Source organism: Diceros bicornis, chromosome 6, assembly GCF_020826845.1.
Source record: "Diceros bicornis minor isolate mBicDic1 chromosome 6, mDicBic1.mat.cur, whole genome shotgun sequence".
NCBI lineage: Eukaryota > Metazoa > Chordata > Mammalia > Perissodactyla > Rhinocerotidae > Diceros > Diceros bicornis.
Genome location: NC_080745.1, coordinates 70598687 through 70622627, shown reverse-complemented (window position 1 = coordinate 70622627; position 23941 = coordinate 70598687). Strand labels below are relative to the sequence as shown.

At 35.7% G+C, this 23941-nt stretch overlaps 1 long non-coding RNA gene across 1 annotated transcript in view; it reads left to right on the top strand.

The window, feature by feature from the left end:
* Positions 1-18948, top strand: part of LOC131406814 (uncharacterized) — a 47189-nt gene extending 28241 nt beyond the window's left edge. The window contains exon 3 of the long non-coding RNA XR_009220353.1: positions 18830-18948. This is a non-coding gene — a long non-coding RNA (uncharacterized LOC131406814). The remainder of the gene's footprint in view (positions 1-18829) is intronic.
* Positions 18949-23941: the final 4993 nt, after the last annotated feature.

Here is a 23941-nt window from a genome sequence, read left to right as displayed (position 1 = left end):
AAAGGTGTACAAGGCTTTGAGCAAGGTGTTACATAGATAGAATCAGAAAATTGCAACTTTTTGTCAGAATAGGACAGTATATACTTAATTATAACAAAGGTTAAAGGGAAAGGAAGTATAAAAAATAACTATAACCACTTCAATTTGAAAATGACCTCAGAATACCAAAGGGGATAATTTGTGACAACAAAAACGTAGATGGGGAAGAGGAAAAGGACTGAACCTGCATAAGCAAATGAAAATAAGATGCTATCATCAAAAGAAGAACTATCTTATCTATGAGAACTTTTATACAAACCACATAACCACAAAACAAAAATCCAGAGCAGAGTCACAAAACATAAAAAAAAATGACACTGAGAAACACATCACAGAAAAGCAAGTGTAGCTATTCTTACATCAGAAAAAATAGACTTCAAGTCAAAAGAGATAAGAGACAAAGACGGACATTATATAATGATAAAGGAGACAATCCATCGAGCAGACATAACATTTATTAATATATATGCACCTAACATAGGAGCACCAAAATATATAAAACAACTATTAACAAACCTAAAGGGAGAAATTGACAGCACCACAAAAATAGTAGAGGACTTCAGTATCCCACTTACATCAATGGATAGATCATCCAGACAAACAGTCAACAAGGAAACATTGCCCTTAAATGAAACATTAAGCCAGATGAACCTAATAGATATATATAGAACATCCCATCCAAAAACAGCAGGATACACATTCTTCTTAAGTGCACAAAAAACATTCTCAAAGATAGACCATATTCTGGGAAGCAAAACAAGTCTCAATAAATTTAAGAAGCTCGAAACCATATCAAGCATCTTTTCTAACTTCAAAGGTATGAAGCTAAAAATGAACTAGTAGAAGAAAGCTAGAAAAGTCACAAGTATGTGGAGACTAACTAACATGCTACTGAACAACTATTACATCAATAAAGAAATTAAAAGAGAAAACACAAAGTACCTGGAAACAAATGAAAATGAAAATACAACATACAAAAATCTATGAGATGCAGCAAAAGTGGTACTAAGAGGAAAGCATAACATTACAGATCTACCTCAAGAAATAAGAAAACTCTCAATCTAACATTACACCTAAAGGAACTATAAAAAGAAGAACAAATGAGGACCAAAATCTGTAAGAGGAAGGAAATAATAAAATTCAGAGTGAAAATAAATGAAATAGAGAATAAAAATACAAAATAGAAAGGATTGATGAAACTAAGAGCTGCTTCTTTGAAAAGATAAATAAAATTGACAAATCTTTAGCTAGACTCATTAAGAAAAAAAGAGAGAAGGCTCAAATAAATAAAATCAGAAATAAAAGAGGAGAAATTACAAAGGTTACCACAGAAATACAAGGGATTATAAGAGAATAGTATGAAAAACTATACACCAACAAATTGGATAACCTAGAAGAAATGGATAAGTTCCTAGAATTATATAACCTTCCAAAATTGAATCAAGAAGAAATAAAGAATCTGAATAGACGAATAGACTGGTTACTAGTAAGGAGATTGAAACAGTAATCAAAAACCTCTATAAAAACAAAAGTCCAGGAAGAGATGGCTTCTCTGGTGAATTCTACCAAACTTTAAAATAAGATTTAATACCTATCCTTCTCAAACTCTTCCAAAAAATTGAGGAGGAGGGGACACATCCTAACCTATTTCACGAGGCCAACATTATCCTGATACCAAACTCAGACAAGGACAACACACACACACAAATTACAGGCCAATATTACTGATGAACATAGATGCAAAAATCCTCAACAAAATATTAGCAGACCGAATACAACAATACATTAAATGGATCATACCATGACCAAGTGGAATTTGTTTCAGGGATGCAAGGATGGTTCAATATCCACAAATCAGTCAATATGATACACCACAATAACAAAATGAAGAATAAAAATCACATGATCATCTCAATAGATGCAGAGAAAGCATTTGACAAGATTCAGCAGTGATTTATGAGAAAAACTCTCAATAAAATGAGTGTAGAAGGAAAATACCTCAACATAATAAAAGCCGTGTATGACAAGCCCACAGCCAATATCATACTCAATGGTGAAAAATTGAAAGCTATCCCGCTACAAACAAGAACAAGAAAAGGATGCCTACTCTTGCTGTTCTTATTTAAGATAGCATTGGAAGTCCTAGCCAGATCAATTAGGCAAGAAAAAGAAATAAAATGTATCCAAATTGAAAAGGAAGAGGTAAAACTATCACTATTTGCAGAGCACATGATTTTATATAGAGAAAATCCCCCCAAATTCACCAAAAAGCTATTAGAAATAATAAACAAATACTGTAAAGTTGCAGGGTACAAAATGAACATAAAAACATCAGTTGCATTTCTGTACACTAACAAGTGTCAGAAAGAGAAATCAAGAATAAAATCCCATTTACAATTGCCACAAAAAGAATAAAATACCTAGGAATAAATTTAACCAAGAACTTGAAAGCCCTGTACACTGAAAACTATGAGACATTGTTAAAAGAAATCAAAGAAGACACAAAGAAATGGAAAGATATTCCACGTTCATGGAGTGGAAGAATTAACATGGTTAAAATGTCCATATTACCTAAAACAATCTACAGATTTGATGCAATCTCTATCAAAATTCCTATGACATTTTCGAAGGAAATAGAACAAAGAATTCTAAAATTTATATGGAACAACAAAAGACCCCAAATAGCCAAAGCAATCTGGAGACAAAAGAACAAAGCTGGACGTATTACACTCTCTGATTTCAAAATATACTACAAAGCTATAGTAACCAAAACAGTATGGTACTGGCACAGAAACAGACACAAAGATCAACAGAACAGAATTGAGAGCCCAGCAATGAACCCACACACTTAGGGACAGCTAATTTTTGACAAATGAGCCAAGTACAAGCAATGTAGAAAGGAAAGTCTCTTCAATAAATGGTGTTGGGAAACCTCAATAGCAACATGCAATAGAATGAAGATAGATCACTATCTGACACAATACACAAAAATTAGCTCAAAATAGATTAAAGACCTTAAACCATAAAACTCCTAGGGGAAAACATAGGCAGTATGCTCTTTGACATTTATCTTAGCAGTATCTTTTTGATTATATCTCCTCAGGCAAGAGAAACAAAAGAAAAAACAAACAAATATGACTACATCAGACTAAAATCTTCTGCACAGCAAAAGACACCACCAACAACAAAAAAAAGACAACCTACCAATTAGGAGAAGATATTTGCAAATCATTTATCTGGTAAGAGGTTAATATCCAAAATATATACAGAACTTATAAAACTCAACAGCAAAAAAAACAAACAACTAGATTAAAAAGTGGGCAGAGGATCTGAACAGTCATCTTTCTAAGGAAGATATACAGATGGCCAATGGGCACATGAAAAGATGTTCAACATTACTAATTATTAGGGGAATGCAAATCTACACCACGACAAGATATCAGCTCACGCCTGTCAGAATGGCTATTACTTAAAAGACAAGGAATAACAAGTGTTGGAGTGGATGTAGAGAAAAGGGAACCCTCGTGCACTGCTGGTGGAATGTAATTTGGTGCAACCACTGTGGACAACAGTATGAAGATTCCGCAAAAAAATTAAAAGCAGAACTACCATATCATTCAGCTATTCCACTTCAGGGTATTTATCCAAAGAACACAAAAACACTAATTAAAAAATATATATGCACCTTTATGTTCATTGCAGCATTATTCATGATAGCCAAGACTTGGAAACAATCTAAGTGCCCATCAATGGGTGAAAGGATAAAGAAGATGTAGTATATATACACAAAGTGTACTACTCAGCCAAAAAGAAAGATGAGCTTTTGCCATTTGCAACAACATGGATGGAGCTTGAGAGTACTACACTAAGTGAAATAAGCCAGAAAGAGAAAGAGAAATACTTTATGATTTAACTCATATGTGGACGATAAATAAACAAACAAACACACACATAGATACAGAGAACAGATTGGTGGTTACTGGAGGGAAAGGGGATAGGAAAAGGGTGAAAGGGGTAAAACGGCACATGTTTGTGATCATGGATGGCAACTAAACTTTTGGTGGGGAAGACAATGGAGTCTATACAGAAGGCGAAATATAATGATGTACAGCTGAAATTTATACAATGTTATAAATCAATGTTACCGCAATAAAAATAAAATTAAAAAAAATAATTTGCATACCTAGAGATGAGTAGATAAAAAATATCCAAGGGAATGGAGTAGATTCCACAAAGAATAGATTAAAATGATTAGGATGCCCAAGGTTCTATATATATATTGACTAAGAATGGATAAGATTAGAACCCATAAAATTAGAAAAAAGCTAATAGAAAGAACACAGTCAAAGTATAGAAATGGAGGAACTTAAAGATCTACTTTATGCAAATGTGTAGAAAATTCAGTAGAAGTGAATGCCTTTAAGCTTTGAAAATATTGCAGAGGCGATATAAGTCCAAATTGTTCATAAACTTATGATACACTTATAGCAAATGGAAGTTGTTGTTTTTAACATTACTCTAAAAATACATTAATTCATAGTATATGTCGTTAGTCACGGACCTCTTCTGATAAAAATTCTTTGATGTTACTGCTCCCCCAAAACACAATGATTAAGAGACCACAAGACTGACCCAAAGATACGTTTTCAAAAGTCTTGTGAATTTAAATATATTTAAAGCTCTCATTCTGTACAATTCTCCATGCTGAGCACAGTAAAGCATACAAAGGAATATAAGATACAGTGCCTACCTTTACAGATGCTTAAAATCAAGTTAGGAAATTAAAATACAGAAATATAAATGGAAATAGATTTTAAGATATTGGCACACAACCTGAAACATTGGAAGTACTCAATAAATGTTAGCTCTTATTTAATTCTCAGATCTACCATATAACAATATTAGTATTATCACTGCTTTGCAGAAGAGATTGCTTGGGTTTGGGGAGTAATTTGCTGAGTATTACACAACAAATAAGCCGGGTCAGAGTTGAGAGAGTATCTTTTTCTCTTCACTTATTGAGATGTTTATACTCTGAACAATTGCACTATAATACATTTTAAATGATAAAGTTATTCTAAACCTTTCTGTTCCCTCAAGCCTCTTTTTTTCTAGCAGATGACATTGTCTCCTCCTAACAAAGGAAATTGAGGGCTTGGATTAAAAACTGAGATCTGCATTTTTTTTTTCTTCCTGGAGATAAGAAGGAAGGAAATAAAGATGAATACAGATGCAAATAAACATACTGACAAATAATTCTATCACTGCTGTCCTTGAGGTCAGTGATTTTGACTTTCTGGAGCTTTTTTTATCTCTCTCCCTATCTTTCCCTCTCTCTCTCCCTCCTCCCCTATGCCTTCACTTCTCTTTCTGTTATGGCTACTTTACCTCACCATTAAAATGTGAATGCTTGCTTTATCCTCCCTAAATAAATATAACACATCAAAATTACTCTAATTCTAAAGAAACACAACCTTCTTTTCCATTCTGCCCACCAATTTTTCCTTCATGACGACATTCAATAAAGCAGCACTAATCTTTTTAATTCTTTTTTTATAACCTTTTCCTCTTAAACCTCAGATCATGGGCCTGCTCATCAATCTATTAAGAATGGTCTTCTAAGTATACCAATGACCTTTGACCTTCCCATTTCAATAGAAAAATCTAGAGTCCTTACTTACCTAGACATTAATATGATATTTGACACTGTTGATGACAATTTCATTTTTTTCTCGAAATTCTCTGTTTCACTTGAAAGTGAATGTTTTCCCTTTATTATCTCAATTTCTGAAAGAGTTGCATTCTTCTGTTGATTGCATTCATCTCTCCACATTCCTTTTTATTCTGCTCTCAAATGGCAGTTTTCCAGTCTCTGCCCAAATCTGCAATATTTCTAGTCCTGACCTCTCCTTCCTTCTTGTTCCATCTTTTCAGGATATATCTCTATTTGAATGCTCTTTGAACATCTCAAACTTTAAAAGATATATAGTTTCCATTACAAAACTCACTCCTATTCTCATTGTATTCCATTTCTATAAATGCTTCACTAACTAGGAGAGACATCACTAAGACAGCAACACAGGTCATTCCTGACATTGCTCCACCTCACAAGAACAACTAACAACTATATGTGGACAAGACACCATTGAGAGAATCCCAGAACACAGAGCACAGAGGTGAGACTGAAGCACCTCCTTGTACCACAGAGACCATGACAGACTGCATCAGAATGGTCAGAAGGGCTGTTACACATTGCCCTTCCTCCAGGCCAGCACAGCATCAAGCTGAGAGGTCTCTCCTGAGCCTATGGCTGTTCCAGTGAGAAAAGAGCACTCGGGAGTGGACAATTCATCCCCCAACATTGGAGGTCACTTCTTGGGTGTCCCCACTGTGGTCTCATCTCATGAAAATTGCAGGGGAATCTGCAGGGATTGACTACTGAGAACCTGATTATGACAGAAAAGGGGGAAGGGCTTGCAAAAATCATCGCTTGGATCTTGGCACACTGAGTTCCTTCCTGTAGCACCCAAGTAGCAGTCCCAACCCGCAGCTTTGCTCATATGCGGAACTTAGTCAGCGGCACAGTCTGACCAGGGAACTTGGTGGGGTGCAGGTATGCCTGATTTGTATCCTCAAATGAAGAGACTTGCCTGCCCTGGAGCCTGGTCTGCCCCCACTCAGGCAGGGAAGCTGAGTCATACATAGCCCATTGCTGAATGAAGCTCCCAGCCCCACCCAACCAGAAAGTCTGACCAGCATACCTGGAAAGCTATGTAGCCCAAAACCACTTTAGCAGAGAATCTGGCAGCAGTGGTGTTAGTCTTCTGAGCAAAGCCAGTGGCTCTGCTTGGCCAAGGAACTTGGGGCAAGAGTTGGCTTGAGTCAAGACTACAAACAAAGGGCCTTACCAGCCTTGGAGTTAATTCTCTTGCCGTGTCTAGGAGGGAAAATAATTCATTGCCCTGCACATTTCTAAATACATTTTTCAGCCCACTTAACCAGGGAACCTTACCAGAGCACATGGGAAACTGCATAGTCCATCAAATAGCCCTGTATACATTGGCACCTGAGCAGAGATCACAGACTGTGGCTCTCCCACTCCACGAGACAAAATCAGTGGCTCTATCTGGCCAGGGAATTCGGTGCACAGTCTTGACTGATTCAGGTCCTCAATAAGCTGTGCAGGCTCTGGGGCCCTTCCTGCTGTCTTGCCAAGGCAGACAAGCTAATTCATGTCTCTACCACCACTGAGTATAATACCTACTCCTGACTATCTAGTAAGTCTGACCAGAAAAACCAGGTGACCAAAGAACCCATTCTATAGCCTCACTTAGGCAGGGAACCAAGCCAGCAGTCTTATCCAACTAGTCTCAGCCAGCAGCACCCCCTCACTTCAGAGCTAGGGTAGTGGCCTCACCCAAAAATAGACCCTGATAGCAAGCCTTACTTGCCCAGGGACATTACGAGCACACACATCTAAAATGCAAACTAAGCTGACTGGTGAAGAACTGTCTCTGCCAAAGTGAACCTGTAAAGTATATAAAAGGAGACCATTTACTCAAATGTGAAGATACCAATGTAAGGACTCAAAGATCACAAAAAAATCTAGTAAACATGATACTACCAAAGGAAACTAATAAAGCTCCAATAACTGACTCTAAGGAAAAGATCTATGAACTGTCAGACAAAAAATTCAGAATAATTCTCCTCTTAAAGATTTTAGTGAACTACAGAAACACACAGACAACTAAATGAAATTAGCAAAACAATGCATGAACAATATGAGAGGGTCAACAACAAAATAGAAACCATAACAAAATCCTAGAGCTGAAAAATATAATAAATGAACTGAAGAATTCAATAGAGAGCTTCAAAAACAGACTCAACTACGCAGAAGAAATAATCAGTGAACTAGAAGAGAAGACATTTGAAATTATCCAGTGAGAGGAGAAAAAAGAAAAAAAGAATGAAAAAGAACAAAGAAAGCCTATGGGACACAATCAAAAGAAATAATGTTCACATTTTGGGAATTCAAGAAGGAGAAGACAAAGGGACAAAAGTATTTTTAAAGCATTAATGGCTGAAAACTTCCCAAATTTTGGGGGAGAAATAAACATCCAGATCTATGAGGCTCAAAGAACCCCAAGTAGGTTGAATCTGAATAGGGCTACATTACAATTAAGTTATCAAAAGTAAAAGAGAATTTTGAAAACAGCAAGAGAAAAATTGCATACAAGGGAACTCCCATAAGATGATTAGTGGATTTCTTAACAGAAACATTTTAGGCCAGGAAAGAATGGGATGATATATTCAAAATATTGAAAGAAAAAAACTGTCAACCAAGAATTCTGTTCCCGGCAAACCTGTCTTTCAGAAATGAAGGAGACGTAAGGACTGTCCTGAACAAACAAAAGCTGAGGGAGTTCATCACCGTTAGACCTGCCTTACAAGAAATGATAAACGGAGTTCTTTGACAGAAATAAAAGGATGCTAATTAACATTGTAAAAACATAAGAAGGTAGTATAAATCTCACTCGCAACAAGAAATATATAGTCAAATTTAGATTCTATAATATGGTAATGGTTGTATGTAATTCACTTACAACTCTAGTTTGAAAGCTAAAAAAAATGTGAAAATTACCATAACTACAATAATCTATTATTAGTTACACAATGTAAAAAATATATACAAACTATAATGTCAATAACCTAAAATTTGAAGGGGAAGAGAAGTAAAAGTATAAAGTTTAGGAATTCAGTTGAAGTTAAGTTGTTATAAGTTTTAAATAGGATTTTATAATTTTAAGATATTTTATATAAGTCTCATGGTAACCACAAGGGAAAAACCTGTAGTAGTTATACAAAAGAACATGATAAAGAAGTCAAAGTATACTGATACCAGAAGACATCAGAACACGTAAAAAGACAGTAGGATATGAAACAAGGATCAACGGATCTAGAAAACAGCCAGAAAACAAACAAAATGGCAGTAGTAAGACTTTACCTATCAATAAGTACTTTAAACATCAATGGATTCTCCAATCAAAAGCTATATTATGGCTGAATGGATTAAAAAAAAAAGATCAAGATCCAGCAATATGCTGCCTACAAGAGACTCACCTTAGCATTAAAGATACACATAGAGTGAGAGTGAATGGTTGGAAAAAGTTATTTCAAGCAAATGATATCCAAAAAAAGAAAGGGCAACTATACTTATATCAGACAAAATAGACAAAGCTAAAAATGGTAAAGATACAAAAAAACTCATTATATAATGATAAAGAGGTTAATCCCTCAAGAAGATGTAACAATTATAAATATTTATGCACCCAACATCAGAGAACCCAAATATATGAAGCAAAAACTAACAGGGGAAAGGGAGAAATAAACAGAAATACAATAGTAGTTGGGGATTTTAATACCCCACTCTCAATAATGGATAGATCATCCAGCAGAGAATCAATAAGGAAATACTGGCTTTGAACAACAATATAGAAAAATGGACCTAACACACGTATACAGAACATTCTTTCTGACAATAGCAGAGTACACATTTTTCTCAAGTGCACATGGAACATTTTCTAGAATACACCATATGTTAGGCCACAAAACAAGTCTTAGCAAATTCAAAAAATTGAAATCTGCCTAACTATCTTCACTTATCACAATAGTATGAAACTAATAATCAACAACAGGAGGAAACTGGAAAACTTGTGAATACAGAGAAATTAAACAACACTCTACTCAACAACCAATGGATCAAAGAAGAAATTAAAGGGGATATAAAAAAGTGTCTTGAGAGGAATGTGGAAACATAATATATGAAAACTTATGGGGGGCCAGCCCCATGGCTTAGCAGTTAAGTGCACGCACTCCGCTACTGGTGGCCCGGGTTCGGATCCCGGGCGCACACCGACGCACTGCTTGTCAGGCCATGCTGAGGCGGCATCCCACATACAGCAACTAGAAGGATGTGAAACTATAACATACAACTATTTACTGGGGCTTTAGGGAAAAAAAAGGAGGAGGATTGGCAATAGATCTTAGCTGAGGGCCCGTCTTCCTCAGCAAAAAGAGGAGGATTGGCATGGATGTTAGCTCAGGGCTGATCTTCCTCACCAAAACAAAACAAAACAAACGAACAAAAAACTTATGGGTTGCAGCAAAAGCAGTTAAGAGGGAAGTTCATAGCAATAAATGCCTACATTAAGAAATAAGAAAGATCTCAAATAAAAAACCTAACTCTATACCTTAAGGAACTAGAGAAAGAAGAACAAACTGAGCCCAGAGTTAGCAGAACAAAAGAAATAATAAAGAATAGAGCACAAATAAATGAAATAGAGAACAGGAAAACAATAGAAAAGAATAACAAAACTAAGAGTTGGTGTTTGGAAAAGATAAACAAAATTGACAAATCTTTAGCTAGACTAACCAAGTTAAAAAGAGAGTGGACCCAAATCAACAAATTACAAATGAAAAGGGAGACATTACAACTGATACCATAGAACTGCAAAGGATCGTAAGAGGCTACTATGAACAACTGTACCTCAATGAACTGGACAACCTGGAAGAAGTGAAAAAAAACCTTAGAAACATACAACTTACCAAGTCTGAATTAGGAAGAAATAGAGAGTCTAGACAGACCAATTACTAGTAAGGAGATTGAATCAGTAATCAATAATCTCCCAACAAAGAAAAGCCCAGGATGAGATGGCTTCACAGGTAAATTCTACCAAAAATTTAAAGAAGAATTAATGTCAATCCTTCTCATATCCTTCCAAAAATATTGAAGAGAAGGGAATACTCCCAAACTTATTTTATAAGACCAGCATTACCCTGATACCAAAGCTAGAAAAGGCCACCACCACAGGTGAAAGATCTCTACACCTAAAACTACAAGATATTGATGAAAGAAATTGAAGAAGACATAAATAAGTGGAAAGGTATTCTGTGTTCATGGATTGGAAGAATTAATATTGTTAAAATGTCCATACTACCCAAAGTCATCTATAGATTCATGCAATCCTTATCAAGATTCCAATGTTATTTTTTACAGAAGTAGAAAAAACAATCCTAAAATTTATATGGAACCACAAAAGACCCCAAATAGCCAAAGCAACCTGAGAAAGCACAACAGAGTAGGAGGCATCACATTTCCTGATTTCAAGCTATATTATAAAGCTGTAGTAATCAAAACAGTATAGTACTGGCATAAAGGCAGACCCATAGACAATGGAACAGACTCAAGAGCCTAGAAATAAACCCAAGCATATAGAGTCAACTAATATTTGACAAGGGAGCCAAGAACTCTCAGTGGAGAGAAGACAGTCTATTCAATAAATGGTACTGGGATAATTGGATATTCACATGTAAAAAAAAAAATGAAACAAAACCTCTATCTTACACCATTCACCAAAATTAGCTCGAAATGTGTTAAAGACTTAAATGTAAGACTGGAAACCTTAAACTCCTAGAAGAAAACATAGGATTGACATGGTCCTTTAACTGGCAAGGATTTTTTGGATATGACACGTAAAGTGCAAGAAAGAACATCAAAAATAAACAAATGGGACTACATGAAACTAAAAAGCTTCTGCACAACAAAGGAAATGTTCAATGAAATGAGAAGACAACCTTTGGAATGGGAAAAAATGTTTTCAAACCACATATCTGATAAGGGGTTTATATCTAAAATATATAAAGAGGTTATATAACTCATTAGCAAAAACCCCACAAGTAATCCAGTTAGAAAATGGTTGACAGACTTAAATGGACATTTTCCCAAAGAAGATATATAAATGGCCATAGGTACGTGAAAAAATACTCAATGTCACTAATCATTAGGGAAATACAAATCAAAACCACAATGAGATATCACCTCACTTCTGTTAGAATCACTATCATCAATAAGGCAAGAGATAACAAATGCTGGTAAGGGTATGGATAAAAGGGAACTCTTGTGTACTGTTGGTGGAATTGTAAACTGGTACAGCCACTATGGAAAACAGTATGGCAGTTTCTCAAAAAATTAAAATAGAACTACCATATGATTCAGCAATTTCCAAATGAATATAATTTATTTCCAAATGAAATAAAAAGACTATGTTATAGAGATATTTGCGTCCTCATTTTCACAGCAGTATTATCTATAATAGCCATGACATGGAAACAACCTAAGTTTTCATTGACAGATGAATGGATAAAAAAGATGTGGCATACATATATACAATGGAATATTATTCAGCCGTAAACAGGAGAAAATCTTGCCATTTGTGACAACGTAGATGGACATTGAAGCCATTATGCTAAGTGAAATAAGTCAGACAGAGAAAGACAAATACTGTATTATCTCACTTATATGTAGAATTTTTTAAAAAATTCATAGAAAAAGAGATTAGACTTGTGGTTGCTAAAGGTAGTGGGTGGGAGGAGTGGAAATTGGATGAAGATGGTCAAAATGTACAAACTTCCGATTATAGGATAGATCAAGTATTAGGGATGTAATACACAAGATGATTACTATAGTTAGCACTACTATATGGTGTATACGAAACATTAAGAATATCTCCTAATAGTTCTCATCAAAAGGAAGAAAATATTTCTTTCTTTTTTTTTTTTTTGTATCTATATGAGACGATGAATGTTAAATAATTTATTGTGGTAATCATTTTACAATATATGTAAGTCAAATCATTATGCTGTACACCTTGAACTTAGTGCTGTATGTCAATTACATCTCAATAAAAATGGAAAAAAAATAAATGCTCCACAATATTCATTATCCCTCTAGCTTAAAAACTCTATTTTCTGGTGAATAGGAAGTGCTAATTAAAAAAAAAAGGTTGAAAAATCGTTGAATGAACCAATGCATTTTTTAACGCCTCTCTGTTCCTTGCACCTCATTTCTGCATTCAATTAATTTCCAAGTGCTTCAAAGACCCTTCACAACATCTTTTGAACTGAAGCTTTCTTTCTCCCTATTTCCATTGTCAGATCCTCATTTTCTATATCGCAATAGCTTTCTACCTGATGTCACGGTATTCAGTCTCTGCCTTTTGTACACCGATAGCTTAATACAACTGAAGCAAAACTCTGGCCATGTCCTTTGCTAGGCTCGAATTTTTTCTTCGGTAATCATTCTACAACATACCTCCATGCCCTGGACCCAATATCCATTTCTATGTTTCTTCTTCCATTTGCCTTATTCATCCTGTATTTGAATAAATAGATGATAGATAGATAGAACCATTCCTTTTGCCTTCTTGACTTTGTACCCAATTTTTACCACTTTCTGTTACCTCATCTCATCTCTACAAATCCAAATGATCTCTACTTTTCAAAGCCCAGTTAAAATGCTTCATGAAAATGTTCCTGATCTATATAGTCAGAGGCAACTTCTTTCTCCTCCAAACTTCAACGGCACATTGAATTTGTACCAATATAACACGTTATTGCTTATCCTTTCCATAACAATTTTATCTATTTATTCAAAAAATATTTATTGAGCACCTCCTATGTGTAAGGCAATACTAAGACTATAAATGGTGAAATAGACTCGATTATGGCCACATAAAGTTCATAAGCCAATGGGAGAGAGACATTACAACTCTCAAAAGTTCTGTGAAAAATATGTGCATACAAGAACTAATAGAAAACTGATATTAAAGAAATCACATTTGTGTTGAAATATGAAGGATAAATAAATACACGTGTTTCCCTTGATAGACTTTGAATTAGTACAGGCAGACTTTATATGATTTGTCTTTTTGTCTCCGATAGCTCTGCTTTTCACATGGTAAATAAGAAGGATTTGTTCAATGAAGGCATCTAAATATTGCCCCAGTACATATCCTATCTCTCTAAACACTATCACTTTGGAGGAGCACTATGAGGGGCGGCCCAAAAAGAAAGTATGCCTGCCAGCCCACGCAAATAAGAGGTTCTGCCTACTATGACAACAGCACCTGTTTCTAATTAGCCTTGGCATATTCTTTGTAGTTGGTGGGGTTGATGGTGACCCACGCTGTGTTCTAGCAAATCATGTCATCTTAGCTGACACAACTAAGGTGGGATGCAATAACCTAGGTGTCACCTTAAATCATCAGCCCAAAGGATTTTTTCTTCAGGAAGCTAGAGCAGCTTGGGTTTCAGTGTGTAAGACACACAACACGGCATGTTCTTGTCAGTGAAATGAAATGTTGTCACAATGTAGTACATTCCTACTGCTCCCTAAATGCCACAGTCTTGATTTTCACTGATCTCATAGTGTTATTGTTTTTTTCATATAAGGCAGTTGATGCAGATATAATCACTCAAGTTCTTAAATGCCATTACTTGATATCCATTGCTAAGCTAAGAAACGATTCAGCCAAGATATTGTCATCAAAGGCAAGAGGCTTAGCCATCCAAATGTCTAAATCCAAAAATGGAAACCAAAGAGTTCTTCATCTCAAATGCACACTTATGTCAATCACTAGCTGCTGCCTGGAGTACGCTTTGGAGAAGGATTTTAAGTTTGTGCCAGGCTCAGCAAAAATGAGGGTCTTTAACACTCTCCTAGCCTTGAACCTCTTATTCCCTCCCTTTTCTTTTTACTTAATCTAGACCATCCTTCTCCAAAACTTCCCTGTTTTTCAATATATTATTCCAATATCTCAATCCTAGCTTCACTTAATTCTGTACTCAACACAGACCCTGAATAGTGATGACTCTACCTGTTTTCTTAATTTTAGCTCCCTTTCCACTTTATCCTTCCATTACTCCTCTTCACCAAAAGCCACCAAAAAAATATATACTGTCATCTGCCGGGCTTAATTTATCTGTAGTCACCTATGCATTGTTTATCTAGGGTGAGAGCAGAATTCCCATGACTTCCTCAAAAATTAAAAATGAAGTTTAAATCAGTTATGACAAGAAAGGTTTATAAAGTCTCTGCAATGTATAAGGCAACAGTCTACATTTATCCTGAAAGATATATAAATAAAACTGTATAAGCGTTCAGAAACCACAACTATTCAATGTTCAAATGAATTGTCTTATAATGTTTAGTAGTAGTGGCACTGATGAGTCAATATGATGTGAATTCTACTCATATTCTATATTAATCAAGAAAATCTTTCTGGAGTTGGTATATCATTATGCGAACTTTCAAAGAGACAAGGCTGAAGTAGGATTTCCTGAATTAGAAACTTTCCTAGACCATTAAGATCTATATACCTAAAGCATTCTGATTCAGGTTACCCAAGACAAAGGATTAAGTAGTGTGTATTTCTAATTAGCTATTGCCTTGGATTTAATGTGTGCTGTGATTTTATTTTCAAGAATTGTCAGATCTTCCCATTTGGAGCTCTGTGTGTATGTATGTTTGTGTGTGTGCATACTTATGTGTGTCGTGTGTGTGTGTGTGTGAGAGAGAGAGAGGAGACAGACAGAGAGAGAGAGAGAGAGAGAGAGAGATGCATGTGACTGAAGAGAAATTTTGCTAATCATATGCTATTTGTTGTGTCTGGGGTTTTTTTGTTTGTTTTTTTATTTTTGGTGAGGAAGATTGGCCCTGAGCTAACATCTGTTGCCAATCTTCCTCTTTTTAAGGAAGATTCTCCCTGAGCTAAGATCTGTGCCAATCTTCCTCTTTTTTTATATTTTGTATATGGGACACTGCCACAGCATGGCTTGATGAGTGGTGTGTAGGTCCACACTCAGGATCTGAACACACAAACCCTGGGCTGCCAAAGAGCAGCGTGCAAACTTAACCACTATGCCACCAGGCTGGCCCCATGTCTGGTTTGCTTTTTAAGAAATTTGCTTTCAATAAAAGAGGGAGCTCTCATAATTTTCCAGTAGTTTCCCTTTAGGTATTGGCTAATCTAATATTATTCAATTTATGAACTTTTATATGATGTTATACAAATACCCTGAAACTTGAAATGACTCAACTTTTTTAAACATCACCACATTAATGGTCTTAGGTGAATCTTCTAGTTTAATCACTTTTCACTTTATCTATTCATAGAATTTAATTTGGTAAATTTTTTCAACTTAGAGGTAAATGAACATTTTAACTGGCTGTTTTATGTTTTAAAATTGCATTTCAAAGAGACACAGTCACATGAACAATCATTCTATCCTGGGACACAGGGATTAGAGAGTTTGTTTGGCTTATTTTCGAAATGATGAAGGATTCAGAAGGAGAATAATTTTGTCGAGGACCCATGTCAGTTAGTTAGTCCATATTGTTAAATCTAGGTATTAAATCTTACAGATCATGAAAATAGATAAAATAATGAAATGGAGTAGGATTAAAGAACCCACATAGATTGGCCAAGACTGTTCAGACAACTTGAAAATGTAACTCTTTAGCAAGAACAAAATGAAAGACAGAAATTTGACCAGATTTTGCTGTATAAACAACTCTATACATGTCTCCTAATGACATTTTGTTCATAATATTCTCCTCACTTAGGTCAGTAGAGCTGAATTGCCAGTTCATTGTCAGAACTCTTAAGATCTTGAATTTAGGAGATTGGAATACTTTAGTACCCATTCTTCAATCTGAATTTCACCAGGTTTCAGGCATTATGCTGTCAAAGCAACTACTGGTTACATTAAATAGCAAGTTTTATCTCATTTCACCATTTCATGAAAGGGTTAAGAAACATGACAGCATGTAAACACAAAATGGTTAGAGATTTTCAGTATAAATGTTTAATAGAAGTACAAACAAATATTAAGTGCTGACTGCTAAAAACGGCTTAGATGGTTATCGATAATTCCCACTCAAATTTAGTAGATTTCCATCATAAAAAAATTAGGTTTTACATTTATACAGCACCTTTTATCTACACGTACTGAAAGTTTCCATAACCTCCATTTTCTCAACCTCTTAGTGATTTTTTTCGATTTTAATTTTACAAATGGGGAAATTGGGGGAGGTTAATTGGCTTTTCACTGCAATGAAGGGTGAGTCAGTGACAGAGTCAGAAATAGACACCAAGGCTTCATCTCTCTTTGTCCTGGTTCACATTATAAGGAAGAGCTTTTTTGCTTGTAAATACCTTTAATGACATGGTTCCCGGAACTGTTAACTAGGGTAGTTTTTAAAATCCACCTGATTTCAGAGCCAGATACAAACTTCCAAAGTTAGGCATGTTTTGATGAAAAGTTTAGGAGCTTTCTGTCAATTTTGTGAGAATTAGGAACTTTGTGATAGACTAAGAACAACTTAAAAAGAATAAATAATAACACTTGTGTATACTTTCCTCCACATATGCTTGTTAAGAATGCTAACATTGTTCTCCAGAAATTTACAACTTCTATACCAAGCAAGAGGACATTTGTTTCATTGGGAACATGCACACATGAAAGATATACACACGTAAAATGTAGAGGAAATTGTACTAAAGTGGATAGAATCAGGATTGGACTTGTCTGTCTTAGTGGCACATTTGACACATAGTTAAGAGTTTCTGTCAATGATGAGTTTATAGAAACAGTGAGCTAGATGTCATCAGAGAAGAGTGCCTGCCAATAATGATAATAATACAACTATTAAATGCAAATATGAGGAAAGTAATGTTTTCTCAACTCTTCTAGGTAGAACATACTTACAGAACTGGTTTAGTTTTGTGTGTCCTTTTTTAAGAGAGAAAACAATTGGTCATATTTTTAAGCTAGTAGCCAGAGCAGAGAAGATTTTTGAAAATCATTGATTAAAGATTGAAAATATTTAACGTGGAGAAGAAAAGATTCATGACAACGTTAATTTTTTATGAGATATCATACGGAAAGGGCAATAGACTCACCCCGAATGGCACCAAAGGAGAGAAGCAAAAAGAATGAGTCGAAGCTCTAATGGCACACAATGTAACTCCAAATAAGTAAGAGATTTCTAATAGGGGTGTGCAAAAATAGAATGGGCTCCAGACAGTTATGGGGGTGAACAAGCCTATGCTCTATTGTTGAGGAGATTTAAACACCAGATGAATTGTTGATTTAGTTAGAATTTAAGGTTCTTACAAGCACAGAGAGTCCACTATTCTTAGTGACAAGATATGTAGTGAAGCAGTAATTTCTACGAGGAATTCAGGACACAGAAAGGGAGAAAGCACTGTGGAGAGATTGGGAGGACTAGAATTTAAATGGAGGGTAGAGTTTTCATAGATAAAAAGGAACATTGAGGTCATTCTAAGGATCAGCAGGAGAGAAATGAGAAAAAATAGCCTGTGCTTACAAGAAATTGTCAAAAGAGCAGTCTTGATAGAGTTTAATATGCAAACATATTCAGATAGGTAGAAAAAAATAAGACTTAAATGCCAAGAATACTATTTTACCTTAGTTTGAAAAATAATATGTTGTGAAGGAAAAAGAATACAGAATGGATCCAGAAAGATTCAGATTCATATCCTGATTAAATAATCTCCATCTCTAAAGTTAAATTCTTAGAAATCAAATGGTGGTCACCAGGGGCTGAGAGGAGAGGGAATAAAGGAGTTGTTGTTTAATGGATGTAGAGTTTCAGGTTTATAAGGTGAAGAAGTGCTATCTCACAACAATGTGAATATACTTAACACTACTGAAGTGTATGCTTAAAATAGTTAAAATGGTGAATTCTATGTAATTTTTAGCATAATAAAAAATAGCATCTCTAAAACCTGCATTAAAGCTCTCTGAAAACTCAGTTTTCACCCCTGTAACAACTTTGTATATTGTTGGGAATATTAAGTGAGTTCTATTAGGTGAGATCATGATTATATAGAGTATCACATGACATGTACCCCTGTGTTCATTGCAGCGTTATTCACAATAGCCAAGACTTGGAAGCAACCTAAGTGCCCATCAGGGGATGAACGGATAAAGAAGATGTGGTATATATACACAATGGAATACTACTCAGCCATAAGAAACAATGAAATCCAGCCATTTGTGACAACATGGATGGACATTGAGGGTATTATGCAAAGTGAAATAAGTCAGATCAAGAATGTCAAATACCTTATGATCTCACTCATTAAGTAGTAGATAATAACAACAACAAACAAACACTAGAGACAGAGATGGGATTGGTGGTTACCAGAGAGGAAGAGGGGAGGGAGGAGGGTGAAAGGGATAATTCGGCACATGTGTGTGTTGATAGGTTGCAATTAGTATTTGGGTGGTGAACATGATGTAATCTATCCAGAAATAGAAGTATAATGATGTACACCTGAAATTTATACAATTTTCTAAACCAATGTTACTGCAATAAACAAAAAATTAAAAAAAAAAAAGAAAATGTCAAAAATGTTTTCATTGGTTTCTATTTTCTCCCTCTTCCTAACCTGTTATAAATTTTATGCATAAAAACATAGGGAGTAGTTACATGAAATTATCTTTTGCATGTATGATGGTGGTACATTTTAAAGTCAGTTTCTAAGGCAAAAATTGCATACAATCAGAAGTTCCATTGGAAATCATTTTAATTTTGCATACATTATGGAACAATACCTTTTCTTAGGAAGTATATAGTTATTTTCATTTCCAATATTTCACCCATTGTTATTACTTTGTTGGAATATTATTCAAAATAGTTGGCTTGTGTGCGTAATAGCCATGTTGCATGGAAAATATAAACTTGATCTTCAAATGCAGAATCACATTCAGTTCACACAATGAGAGAACAAGACAACGAAGACTGGGGCAATGGTGGGTTTACACATTCAAACACATGCCTACTCCAAGTCAGTGGCTCTCAAACTTTTTGCACTTCAGAATTATCTGGAGGGCATGTTGAAACCCAGATTGCTGGGCCCCAGCCCCAGAGTTTCCGATTCAGTAGATGTAGGGTGAGTCCTGAGAATTGCATTTCCAACACATGCTAGATGAATGCTGAAGCTGCTGCATACCACACTTAGCACTTAAATAACCACCACTCCAACTCATACACTCACTGGACCAAACAGTAGAAAGTATACCCAACCTACTAAAAAATCTCTCTCTGTCTCACAGAAAATTAAAAGGAATAAAAAATACATAAAATGAACACATCCTTGATGGATGAAGTTTCTTAGCCACTTATGAAGAAACCCACCAATTCCACATTCCAATCCTAGTCAAAGATAAACTGTCGAGTCATAATCAGTCTCCTGTTGGTTTAACTCACCGTTAAAGTTCAAGCAGTGCCAGCTCTGGTGCTGCTGACTGAGAAGAACACCAATGTGATGCCTGTGCTGGAACTGATGGCTGGATAGAGGCTCTATTTGGACTAAAATTCTGAGGTCATAGAATATGCAAAGAATATGCAAATATCCTTCTCCAACATTTTAAATTCCATCTACTATTATAACACAGATGGGTTTAAAAGACACCCACTTCCTTTAATGACCACATTATTTAGGCAAATAAAATAAGAGGCTGTCCTGCTTCCCCTGCAGTGAAATAGGGGATAAAAGAAAAAGTTGCATCTCATCTCTTTAAGCAGGAGATCAAAAATTCAAACCACGTGTGACAAGCCTAATTTATCTGCGCCAATATACTATTTTTTCTGAACACCATATCCATTTCTCTAACTACTTTCTTCAATTTGTTTCTGTAAAACTCAGTTAAAGCTCTTGTTTTAAATGGCTTTTAATATACACTGCCCCAAATTGTTTACTTAGTTTCATTTGATTCAAAACTTTGCTTTGCCTTTTAGGCCTCTTCGTTCCTCTACCCATTATGCACACTCTCCCTAAAAGAATCCTCTGTGGGAGGGTTATTATCATGTCTTCCATAATGGTGTAGTTAAGATTGTGTCAAAAGGGTACTTGCATGGTAGGATTAGCTACTCTTTTGTAGGATTTGCTAAAATGAAAGTAATTATTTCCAGTTACAGTGGTATCATGGTGAATCTACTCTTAGCAGAAACAGAATATTTAAGCTCACTGGTGAAGTCAACACAGCCTAAGCAAGTAATGGAAAAAACACTACATCTTGCCTTAAATTTATAGTTAGTTACACTCCAAAAGCCATAAGGAAATAGAAAAGGATTAGCTTCTAGATTTTCACAAAGATAAATCGTCTGTCTTGCATTTCGATTGCACATTAAAATCCACAATAAATGAATTATTTCCATAGATCTGGGATGGTAGAGCAAGAATAAAGAGACAGAGAGCAAGATGACTTTTTCAGGCTTTCAGGAGAGACTGTCGATCCCAAATTTATGTAATCTCAAATTGTTATTAATTGCATTAAGGATATCCCTAGCTTGAGCAACACATAGTGAGAGAGACACGTCTTTACTTCAAGTTGAACCATTGTCACTGCTTTCTGAATTACAATATGAGACAAAACTCGCTGTGAGGAGGAGAGCAATAGTAGGAAATTTATTGTACCATTTTCATACCCAAGAATATAGAAAAATCCTGTCAACATCACAAAACTAAGAGAGGAATTGACTGATGTAATATTGCCTAATATTACACACACACACACACACACATTTTAAGTCCTGATTCTACTGAGATGAATGAAAGAGAATTTAGAATGACTGTTTCTGGGTTTCATGCAGATGGTAGCGGCAGTAAAACTCAGGCAAGGTGAGAATGCCTGTCCATTTCTTAATAAAGAAAAATTTATCAAGTTGTCAAGAATTCAGTTTTAACAGTTTATGTTTCCACAATGAAAGTTGTGTATCAGAGAATCAAAGAAACTCAAGTTTATGTAAAAGTCTACATAAATTGTAGTGCTTAGTCTAACACGGTTTCCTTATTGCAATATAGATATCCATATTTATCCATCTTTGGGCAAAACAAACAAAAATAATTTGGTATTTGGGTGTCCCCAATTCTATTTGGAAAAATTACTTTGGGAATCTTTTAAAAAATCGCTATAACTCCTGCATAATGAGCACAACTAACAATGAGGAGAAAGACATCAAAATAGAATCCTTGCTCTTTGGGGTTTTTCAGGTATTCACGATAATTCTCTGGAGGTAAAAAGCCCAGTTTAAGTCAAAAAACACTTCTGGAGTGCCAATGATTGTAAAGATACAGTGCTAGGCACTGTACTGAACAATAGGTATTAAAACAAATCCTTGTCTTCATTGAGCACACAATCTCTTAGCAAAGTCAGACACAATTCAGGCTCATTATGATGATTAGTGTTATGTGGAATAATCAATTTTAAGTTTTGTCAAGAGTGTTTGCAATTATAGGAAAAGGAAGATTGAGTATGACCAAGAAGCATTCAAGAAATGTCTCTGAAAGGTTGGTATGTCAGCTTGACCTTAAATGATGAATAGCTCATTTCTTAAGTCTCCTGACCTTGTTAGAATGCCATATCTCGTATCTTGGCATGTCAAAGGCATAGAAGAAGGAGAGTCCAATTTGCATGCAGGCAATGGAGGTGAGTAGTTCATTGGAAAGTATATAAAAGAGTGTAATTGGAAATGTGCTTGAAAAAGCAAGCTGGGTGATTAAAATGTGGTTTAATTTTATTTTTACAACAACCTTATGAATTAGTTATCACAGACATCATTATCCTTACTTTATTAATGAGGAAACAAAGAATTAAGAAAGTTTAGACCTAACTCCATTGCAGGAGCTGATTAAATAGTCTATGTGAGTCTGTTTTCTCTGGGGCTAAAGTCAGCAAGGCTAGCAGTCAGGAAGGGGAGGTGGACATGAAATGGGGAATGACAGGGACAAATCTGAATCTAGGAAGACTGTCTGTCTTTCACCTCCCCCAATCTCACGTATGGTGATGAGCTCTAGGATAAACTGGCACTTTTCACCACAGACCTGTGGTGTACATACCTGTCCTAGTGTACAGAGAAGATAAGAAAGAAACCTGGTGGGAGCTGGAGGAACTGTGGGCCCATCTACTGCCTCACTCTACAAGGTGAGCCAGCATCGGCAACAACAGGTATGAATTGCAACAGCAGCAGTCCTACAGTGACCTTCAGAGAATAAAACATGGCTACTCCTTCACTTATGCCTTTCAAATCTCATACAAATTTCTCTTGTGGCCAACATTAACTTAGAACCACATAGGGAAGAGAATTCAGGGAAAGTAATTCTGGTTTAGCTAAGTTGACTTATACAAAGCCACTACAGTTGTAGAGACTCTGGATACTGTTATATTCCTCAGAAGAGTGAGTTTTGTTCTAACAGGCAAGTACTATGACTAGACTTAAACTCCACACTCTGTACTGGGCTGGGGGCTGCAGTGCAAATTTCCATTAGGTTTTTTCAACTGACTTCCTGGGGTCTTGCTGACACCTGTGTTCAACAATCAGATTTGGGAAGATTTTATAGGTATCCCTTATGTGTCTCTCTTTTTTCTGGGATCTCCCCCCTAACTTTTAGTCTGTCATACCAGCACAGAACTCTGTCCTTTGACATCTCGGATCAGTAAGGGGATAGTTTCCTGCTGCCTCAAGCCACATACAATTTGAGAGAGATCCTCAAAAAAAAGCACCATCAGGCAACTCTCACTAGGTATAATTCCTGTCTTCCAGAGATAGTGTTATAGACTGAATCCTTATGTTCCCCCAAATTCACGTGTTGAAGCCCTAACCCTCAATGTGATGGTACTTAGAAGTGGGGCCTTTAGGACTTAATCAGTTTTAGATGAGGTCATGAAGGTGGAGCCCCCATGATGGGATTAGTGACCTTATAAAAAGAGAGAGAAACCAGAGCTCACACTTTCTAAACAGAAAAAAAGAAGAGGTCATGTGAGCACACAGCATGGTAGCAGCCACCTAGAAGCCAAGAGAAGAGGCCTCAGAATGAAACCTACCTTACTGGCATTGATCTAGGACTTCCTAGCCTCCAGAACTGTGAGAAATAAATTTTTGTTGTTTAAACCACCAAGTTTATAGTATTTTGTTATGGCAGCCCAAGCAGACTAAGACAGATTTTGGTACCAAGTAGTGAGATGCTACTTA